Genomic DNA, 10,216 nt, shown 5'->3' on the forward strand with positions numbered 1-10,216 from the left:
ATGGCAGAAAAGTTTATAGAAGAGAGAACGAAAACTAGTGTAGTAAACGACATTGATGGCTGGCAAATTGTCACACGCAATCCAGCTTCTTATCAGTCTACCTTAGGTTTTATTGTAGCTATTCACATATAAAAAGTGCTTAAACTGCAGCAACGCATAGTACCCCTAGCATAATGGTTTTTATAAAATTAGGCGAATCTATGTGTCGAAAAAGAAATTCGTACACCAGCGGTCAAACAATAAGGGTGGTCCCAGTCGCTAATCGCAAGGCCAATTCCCAAAACGACTTACAACATAAACCATCAAAGAACTACTAAGAAAGTGTATAAAGTATGAAAACAGGACGGAATCATGCATACAGAAGCAGTCGACAATCGTCAATGATGTTGGAAGGACGCAAGGTATGTTCCAGGCGACTGAATGAAATTAGTATTCAAGCTGTGGACCATGCTAGAGTGTCATTTGTCGATAACAAAATATGTATCTCTTTTGCTCTTTGATTGCAACTGTTCATATGTCCAACGCGGCGATCTTGTTCAAGACGATGAATATGCAGCCCCTCCCCGTCCAACCCGGGAAAACAAATGCACTAAAGTTAATAGCAAGTTACAAGACGTCATTTGCCTAGAACTACTCATAATGTTGTGTTGCCATCACATTTAATAAACTTGTCAATCACATGATGTTATACGTAATATCCTGATAGGAATTATCAGCAGGAAGAATACAAAACATATATCAGTTACGTTACAGTGCAATTATATATCCTAACTGTTCATGTAACGATAAAGAGACTGACTGTTGGTCCCGCCTCCAGTAAACTCGTGGAAAATAAGATATTTGTGGAATGTCGAAGTCGGGTATTTCAATAATAATAGTCGTACAGCATCAAGCGTAAAACCAGAGCTGCGACAACAGCATGAAAAATGGCAAGTAGCAACACGTAACGATGAATACGTACTCTTTTTCAGTCGACTTCAGTCACGGTTTTATTCTAACTGTTCTTGTAAATACGCTTTAACAGCAGTAAATTCCATGCCTTTGTATTTGATCAGAATCCTGGTTTATGGAGGAATACAAAAATAAAACACTTACACAATGGAGGGTGAAACCAGAGCAGGGAAGATCATTTGATAACTTGCACCATTTAGAAGTAGTCTTTCTAATAGATCTGGGAATGGCTTGCTGTGTTAGTTTATTGATTGTCATATTGAAGGCTATGGCCAAGAGTATTTCTCTTATACGCCGGCTATAACGTTGGAAACTAAGGCTCACACGAATTTAAACCATTTTGGGAAAGACATTGTTCAGTTACACGAGAAACGTTCTATGTACAATCCGTACGGATACTAAACCTTCAAAGACATTGACCGAATGATTAGATTTCAGGGGTCCAATTCAATATAAAGATGACAGGCAATTACTTCATAAAATGCCAGAGCTCAGTAGACTCATTAGCATCTTACTGACGTTACACTGAAAAAACAAATGTTTAACATTTAAACATCTCTTTGCAACAGATAATAAACGTTCTTAATATATTATGTTTAATACCTAAATAACTGATAATAAGACCGCTTTATAACCGCTTCATGTACATTGAAAACTTTTAATCACTCCGTTTTAGCAATCAACCCATTCGATTTACTACATAAATTATTGCATTTATGTTTATAGAGTATTTATAAAATACTGCATGTACTTATAAAATAAATCAGTCTATTTATGAAACATACGCGTGTATTTGAAAAATAAAACCGCCTTGAAAATGTACAAAAACGGATCGAAGTTTTGAAAATTTGGAATCATTTTCACGCTCTAAATAGTATAAGTACGAGTCCGATATTTACTGAAAGGCATTAATTTGCTAAGCACGTTTATTTTCAGTTGCAGAAATATGTTCAAATGATAAACATTTGTTTTTTCGGTGTACCGTTCTTGGGATGTTGCCAGGTTAATTGTACTTCTTGAATTTCTGATTAATAACATTTACATTTACACCAGAACTATAGATTACTCCAGCCCATTGATTTTCCTTACTATTTATGTAGAAAATTTGTCAACGTCAACCTCAAAAATATATATCCCCTATATACCATGGCACCATGCCATACCACCACATGCAGTTTGCACATTTCTCTGCCACGTATCAAAAATCCACCTGACTGGGAAAAAAGTTTCAGTTGTATTCAAACAGACCAAGTTCTGATATATTCAAAAAGGTGAAAAATAGCAGTGCAGACATTTAGACTGTAGCAACAACTAAAACGTCAAGGTCACGGTATTACCCAATCAGACCCAATCGCCCGAATTGTGCATGCTATTCTTAAGTGCACTACATTGTCAAAATTTTAGGGTCAACTCGACCCAATTTTTCAGGGTCGCAGGCAAACTGACCCTGAAATATAGGACAGTTGGTAGAGCGTCCGCTTCGGAAGCGGTAGATCAAAGATCAATCCTTGGTCGAGCGGTGGGAATTCGCCCTGCAACAATGAGGCACATTACATGCACTCTAAGGATTCCTTCGTCGTCATATAAGTGAACCCCAAGCACTCACTCTATTCAACAGTGCCGAGTAACCCTAGATTTTAGGATTGTGTCACCCTTATTTTTGGGGTAGGTCAACAGTAATTTTAGGGTCACGTGACCCTAAATTATAGGGTGTTATAAGTGACCCTAATATTTGGAGTTAGTCATGTCTATACCCTAAATATCAGGGTCACATCTGACCCTAATTTTTCTGGTAGTTTTGACCCTTTTCTCTTAACTGTGTAGCTATGCCCAAATATCAACATAACTTTCATCAGCAGAACTTAAAGAGACTCAGGTGACACATCTTATCTCGGTTTGTATACCTATGAAAAGAACGACCAGGGGTTACTCATTAGTAGAAGGTATAAAACGAGAGACCACTTTAATCTCGATTTGGTTGACTGTGCAGTCCTTGCTATCTGGCCTAGTTGTGCGCTAGGACGCTTACTACAACATCGACAGCTTAAGCCTAGGCCATTAAGCAATGTTGTTAAATCTTCTGTCAACGTTTTATCATTAACCGCATCCATTTAAAGTTTCTTAGACTTGCCATATATGAAAGGTATTTTTTTTTAATTTATGGGCATTAAAATCTGTGGAGTTGTGTAGTTATGTATCAAATTCTGCTCAATCCGGGAATAGGGGTACTTTTAATATCATCGCTGTGAACTTTGTATTAAATGCACAATTGTAATGAATACGTGGCTGAGGTATTTAATGCATTATAATTTGACGTTATTATAAAGGGGAGGCAACATATTTTTTAATATCGTGAGGAGGCGCCATTGTGAAGTAGGACCTCCAGCCATTGTTACGTCAAGAATGAATTGTGGCATAATGTCTACACCGTTACAATGTATCAGTTTCTATTGTAACTATTGTCTTTGTGTTTTGTCTTTTAATGTGACTTCATCAAGGTTAGCTGGGAAAGGAACATTTGATGTTAATAAGATGACGTCAAAGTCCTGCTGCCGGGCGTTCGATGGATTCTCACTGGCATCATACATTTGGATCCTGTCGTTGCTTTCACATTAACCGGAAAATGGGTTGAGAAAAGCGCCCAAATCCACAAGGAAACAATGATACATTACAAGGAAGGCTTTTAGGATGGGTCAAGGTTTCAACGAAGGGCACTGGATGCAAATAAATAAAAACTACTACATATATATGTGATGTTTTATGGAAATTGGTAATAATGATTTGATTAAATCTTTTGCCATGATATGTGTGAAGCAGTAAATATAATAATACCGTACTTTCCCGGAACATCCTCGGCACAAGTTAGATCAGATATTTTCAACTATCAGAATCCGATTAATTTATATAAACCGTGACACGAAACTAGAAACGAAACATCAGGTCCAGTGCAGTGAGAAAAGAAAACGTTGCACATTTTGATATCAAATTAGTGTTGTTTTGCAACAAAACTGTTTAATGCGCCTTTTTTTTTATGCAAGGGAGATAACTCTCTAAGCATCGTTGACAAGACCGCGCGAATCTGCAGTTCATTAGTAGACTGTATCTTTATTTTAGATAAACTTACAATGATGTAGTACCATAATGCTATGTTGTGGATTTGCTTTTCCTAATTGACTGTAAATTTCGTCCGCGACTAAGTTACTCATTTTGAGAATTCTATTGGTGTTAAATGTGTGTATGAAGGTTTATGTCGAAGGCGGAAGTTGTCGAAACAGAAAGAGGTAAGTTTCTGCACCAAAAGTAATATCCCCTTTATTTGCATGCACTTTTATGCAATGAAAAAATACAGTATTCATTTTTTGGGTGTTTTTAACCCAACTTAAGGATATTTTCTACGTTCTTTTTACATCTGTGACAACAGCCGTACATGTGCCTATGGATGAATGAAAATCTCATCTCAGTTTTGATTTACCTATTGTTAGTTAACATCTTCAGATTTCTTGAAAATGAATGTTGGCTGATCATAAATATATACGGCGACTCGAAAGAGATCACCTCTTCCTTTCTTCCTTGGCAAATAAAACAATGACAGAGGGCGGCTCATTACCGATGAGGTCATGGGACAGAATCTATCTCCGGTTACTCAGGACGCAGAGTTAAGGAAGCCGATTCGGGAGGTACCAAGCGAGGTTCGTGGAAAATGCGCATAAAATAAAATGTGCATAAAATATAAAATAAAGTGTGGATACAATAAAATAAAATACTCCACATGACAACTTGTTCAAGTAACGTGAGTGATATAGCTCATGTATTACACTCTAAATGCTAATGCGTTTACATTATACCGTGTTTTATGAGTGGTGCTAGATTAGAATGTGTTACCACAAAACACAGTCATGTTATCCACATCACTTAGTTCGTTACACCAACAAAAGTATGTCATACAGAACAGATTGCAGTAGGAGTTTAACCTATCCTGCAATCATTCGGAAGACGTGCTATTCTATCAGTTTAACAGGTATGATTTTAGAGCTGCATTGTCACTGTTACAGTTTCTCTTTAGTACCAGATTGCGCAATGACAATACACGTTGAACCACAGGTCACGAATAATACTTTTAAACAAAGCCAAAGGATCCCGCACAGGAAGTATGTGGTGCTTAGGCCGAGCGGAAGTGGTGAGGGATACAGAATTCACTCAGCCCATGGTTTTCTCTGCATACAGGAAGCCGCCTTGACGGTGTGGGTCTATGGTCTATAAGTCTCACGTAGCCTGTCCAAGCGGAGGCTAATGTTCGGAGATAATAAAAGAAGGCTACATCACATGTTTTGTCACTACATGATGGTTTTGCCGTAATTACAGGACACGGTCATTTCCCTTAACCATAGACTAGACTCACATGGAACCAGTCAGATCTTTATATTGTGAAATGTTAAACGGTTATGCAACTATGGTTTCCATGGTTAACTTATCGTCCATTTCATTTGTTTCTTCCTGTTATGTCAGAAAATGTACCGAAAACTCCCATAAATAGTTTACCAGCGTTGTATCCCTCATGTCAATAAAATCTCCGCATCGATTGCACATGGCAATGATACATAAGCATCCCACAAAGTAATGGAATATAAGTATCCCCTGTGTCAAAGAATAATAAGTATACCATATTCCAATGAAACATAAGCATCCCACATTCCAGTGAAATGCAAATAACTCATATGCCAGTGAAATATAAGTATTCCCTGTGTCAAAGAATTATAAGTATACCATATTCCAGTGAAATATAAGTATCCCCTGTGTCAAAGAATTTTAAGTATTCCACATGCCAGTGAAATATAAGCATACCCTGTGTCAAAGAATTATAAGTATACCACATGCCAGTGAAATATAAGCATACCCTGTGTCAAAGAATTATAAGTATACCACATGCCAGTGAAATATAAGCATACCCTGTGTCAAAGAATAATAAGTATACCACATGCCAGTGAAATATAAGTTTCCCCTGTGTCAAAGAATAATAAGTATACCACATGCCAGTGAAATATAAGTATCCCCTGCATCAAAGAATAATAAGTATACCACATTCCCACTGGAGGTTTGTGCTGTAAGTAGCCTGCAGGCTATGGGTTTCTGGCCACTACAGGCGTGCTCCATAAGGTGTCTCTGGTGGGTTTCTAGCCCACTGGAAGTTCGTTCCTTAATATAATTAAAGACGTACAGTATACAGAGAAAGTCAAGAGCATCGACGGGCACTGGGGGCTTGTTTCGTAATGCAGTTGTCCACAGACTGTATTTCGTGGGTTCCTCATCCACTGAAAGTTTGTTCCTTAATGCAGTTGTCCACAAACTGTATTTCGTGGGTTCCTCGTTCAATGGAGGTTTGTCCCTTAATGCAGTTGTCCACAGACTGTATTTCGTGGGTTCCTCATCCACTGAAAGTTTGTTCCTTAATGCAGTTGTCCACAGACTGTACTTCTTGGGTTCCTCGTTCACTGGAGGTTTGATCCTTAATGCAGTTGTCCACAGACTGTATTTCGTGGGTTCCTCGTTCACTGGAGGTTTGTTCCTTAATGCAGTTGTCCACAGACTGTATTTCGTGGGTTCCTCGTTCACTGGAGGTTTGTTCCTTAATGCAGTTGTTCACAGGGGGTCTCTGGAGGCTTTCACGTCCACTGGAGGTTTGTTCGATAAGTTCGGAAACCAAAACCAATGTTAAAACTCCCTGGTAATATTTCACTGCAAACCGGGCATTTTTGGTGCACAGGTAAATGCATGGTATGAAAACAAATGGAAATTTTCTAAACTTGGGGCAGATATGTTTTTTCAGAGGTAAAAGTGAGAAGGTGTCAGGTAGTGATGAGTCTCCGAGTGACGTCGGTTGGCATTGCCAGGTATGCCCTATCTGCTGACAGGCAAAGGTCCAGATTTTGAGGGTCAACACATGTCTAGATTTTTATTATTGCCTTCTTACCGGTTGGAAAGGTTGGTACGAAAGCTTAGTTTCCATGGGATGTTTACATTGCCCCTTGTGGAAAATGAATAGGATATAAGCGTCAATTCCAACATTCATATACCATTCGTAGTCCGTAAAAGGCGTTCCAAGTCGACAATCGCAAGATCCATTTCCAAAACAACGTTTAACACTAACTCCCAAAGACAAAGGTATGTAAGAAATTGTACAAGTAAGAAATAAAGCCGGTAACACACAAGAGAGAAGCGGTCATAAGTTTTCAATGATGCCGGGCAGACAATGAATATTCCAGGCATAAATTCCATATCAAAGTTCAAATTCATAGTCCGTGAATGAGTTCCAGGTCAAATAACAATTAAACAAGTATCTCAGTGGCGCTTTAATTGCAACTGTTCATAAAGGTATCATGCTGATGTAATGAGCAAGGCTACCTTTACGGCCCCCAGCCCCAGGTTAAGCGGTATTAGATACAGTTTGAAAATGACGACCGTTACAGACCCTAACCGATAAGATTGTGATTCAAAAGTAACGGACGATTACGTCTTTCCCGTTAATATGTTAAGATCTCATGCTGCAAGAGGCGTCATGTTACATATGACATACAAGATAGACGGTTACGCTGGGCAGCCAGCGCCATCTATGTTGCTAAATACCATGTACGTGATAGATATGTACATAGTGATAACAGCGTCGTCTATGTGGTTGATCACAATGCAGGTCCCCAGAGATTCCAAACGCTCTGTCCACACCTGCCAACGAGAGTGTTATACTCATTGTAAAATTTGAGAAACTTAGAATGAAGGCGTTTGATGGAGTATCCTTAACAAACTAGTTTTTGAACTAACAACTTGTGACGCAGATTAAAGTCATCACAATTAACGCAAGATCTGACAAATGCTACAAGGCGGGATATGTATACGCCATATGCAGGACCCTTTGGTATCTTGCTATCTAAATAAGGATAATTTACAATATCAAAATTGAAATTATCTCTTTTGTCGTAAAGGCGGCGTGAAAGTAGACCTTGATCGTCTTTGTACAAATCTAGATCCAAATAAGATGTACCATCAGGACTATCTGTTGTCTCCTTTAAACCCAATGAAGGCGGATAGATTTCCTTCACCGCTTCAGCAATATGTGGGTTATATAACGCAAGTAGATCATCAATATACCGCTTGGTAAATGAAAAGGATCGATCCTTAAAGATATTACTTTTAAGTAATCTCTGCATATAGTCGTATTCATATGAAAACAGGTATAGGTCTGCCAAAAGAGGCGCACATTGGAAAATCTATGCACATTTGGTAAATGGTATCTCCTAATTTCACATAGATGTTATTACTGAGAAATTCAAGTAATTCAATAAATAATGTAACATCCCATGAGTGGTAACCTTTATAAAGAGTAGAACTAAAGAAAGCCTTATTGCTTCTGACGTTAATGTAACGGTGACCTGTTTTAGTAAATACCGAGACAATTAACGACGATATTCTTTCAATAAGATCTTTGTAAGGAATCGTAGTATAGAGAGTAGAGAAATCCCATGTGGATACGTCTTTGTAAAGTATATGCATATGAGCATCAAGTTCTTCTGTAAGATGTTTGGAGTTGTTAAGAATCCACATGCAGTTGACATCTGAATTTTTTGTTATGGCACAGCAATACTGATTCCAAAATGACTTTACTTCTTGTAACGCTCTCGTAAGTAGGGTTGACAAGAGTTTGGTGGTACAGCTTCTTGAACCCGCAATAAATCGAGCCTTGTATAGGGATTTATGCATTTTAGGAATCCAGTAAAGTTGTGGTATTTCTCTATGATGGGTAGGTATATTTATGCGCCTTTCTTTAAGAAAGATTTTGTGTTTGTTAAATAGTTCCTCCAGAGTACATGTAGTAGCAGAATACGTGGATGTCGTTGTAGATGCACATGGCTCTTGAACAAGAATTTGATAATAATAATTCTTGCAAATAAAGATGACATTATTAGGAGCCTTGTCTGCTACAGTGATGACAAATTTACTATGAAGGTCAGCGAGTGTTTCTTGCACAGTGGGATCCTTCAGAACCTGTTTAACCTTAGGTAGAGCATCAATGTCTAGACGGTGTATAGTTAAACTAACCTTCTTTTTGACAATCTCAAGCCCTGAGCAGTTTATGCCTGAGGGATTGTATCTCTGGTGCCGATCACGTTCACTCTAGGGAGTGTCTTTTTCACAAGTCTTCCCAGGGGGACGTTCCCATTCGAGGGTTTCTTGTCATGGGTCGTTTGTCCAATGCGGGTTTTGTCTTTATGTTCCTTTTTTACAACGGACCTTTTGTCTGCAGGGTTTAATCGATGGCAAGTTTGTGAAGTTAATGACCTCAAAAGATTGAAGTGCAACGACACTGAGCAAAGAAACATCCCCGGTAACGATAGCGACTACATTATTACGGCTGGAAAAGTTTCATCATTCATGTCATAAGTTACTATGCAATATGTGAAATAAAGATAGGAATATCACGCTAAATGGTATTATGCCCCATAATAACTCTAAAACTTTTTTACAACAGCAACGATGTGGAGATTCTAATTCGATATGTTTAAGTAATAGTGATCAATGCTATCAGCTTTAGGTGGCATGGAAATACGGGCCGCACAGTAGTTTTCTGAAAGTATAGGTGAGCGGATATTTGATTTGTTTGAGGTAATATATGTGTTTGTCTAATTTGTAATTTGTTACGGTTTAAACATTTACATGATCGGTTTGAGAAAGACCCTGCCTGAGATAAATTGACAAGAAGTCGTATATCACTGGCTACGTGTAACCATTTGCCAACTATCACACTGTTTTCGCTCCTCTAGTTTACCTCACTCTGTTGTTTTGAGGAGAATATCTGATTCTACTTTCTTGGTGACATTTTTAATACAGCAGCTGGCAAACTCAGAACCAGTTGAAGTTGTTTACCCCGAGAGTTATCAACCTTGGCATTTTTCAACAGTGTAAAGATTTGACAACATTCATCCGTAACTTTGAACATGTAAGTACTTTTGTAAGGTTGCCACAGCATCAATGCATAGGTATGTGTACGTGTCGGTATGCTTGGACTTGACGTCGTACTAAACCGTTTTTTTTAGCCATATGACGACAAGGAGTCATCAGGTGTGTACACATACCGTGTCTTTTTGTAGCCGATCTACCTCCATTGAAGTATCATACCGAAGACACCAAACATGACATCCCACTCTGTAACATTAAACTCACACCGGACCAACCAATCATATTTTTTCTAACCTGGCAGTGCTAAACGCCAAGCAAT

Source organism: Liolophura sinensis, chromosome 10 (genome assembly GCF_032854445.1).
Source record: "Liolophura sinensis isolate JHLJ2023 chromosome 10, CUHK_Ljap_v2, whole genome shotgun sequence".
NCBI lineage: Eukaryota > Metazoa > Mollusca > Polyplacophora > Chitonida > Chitonidae > Liolophura > Liolophura sinensis.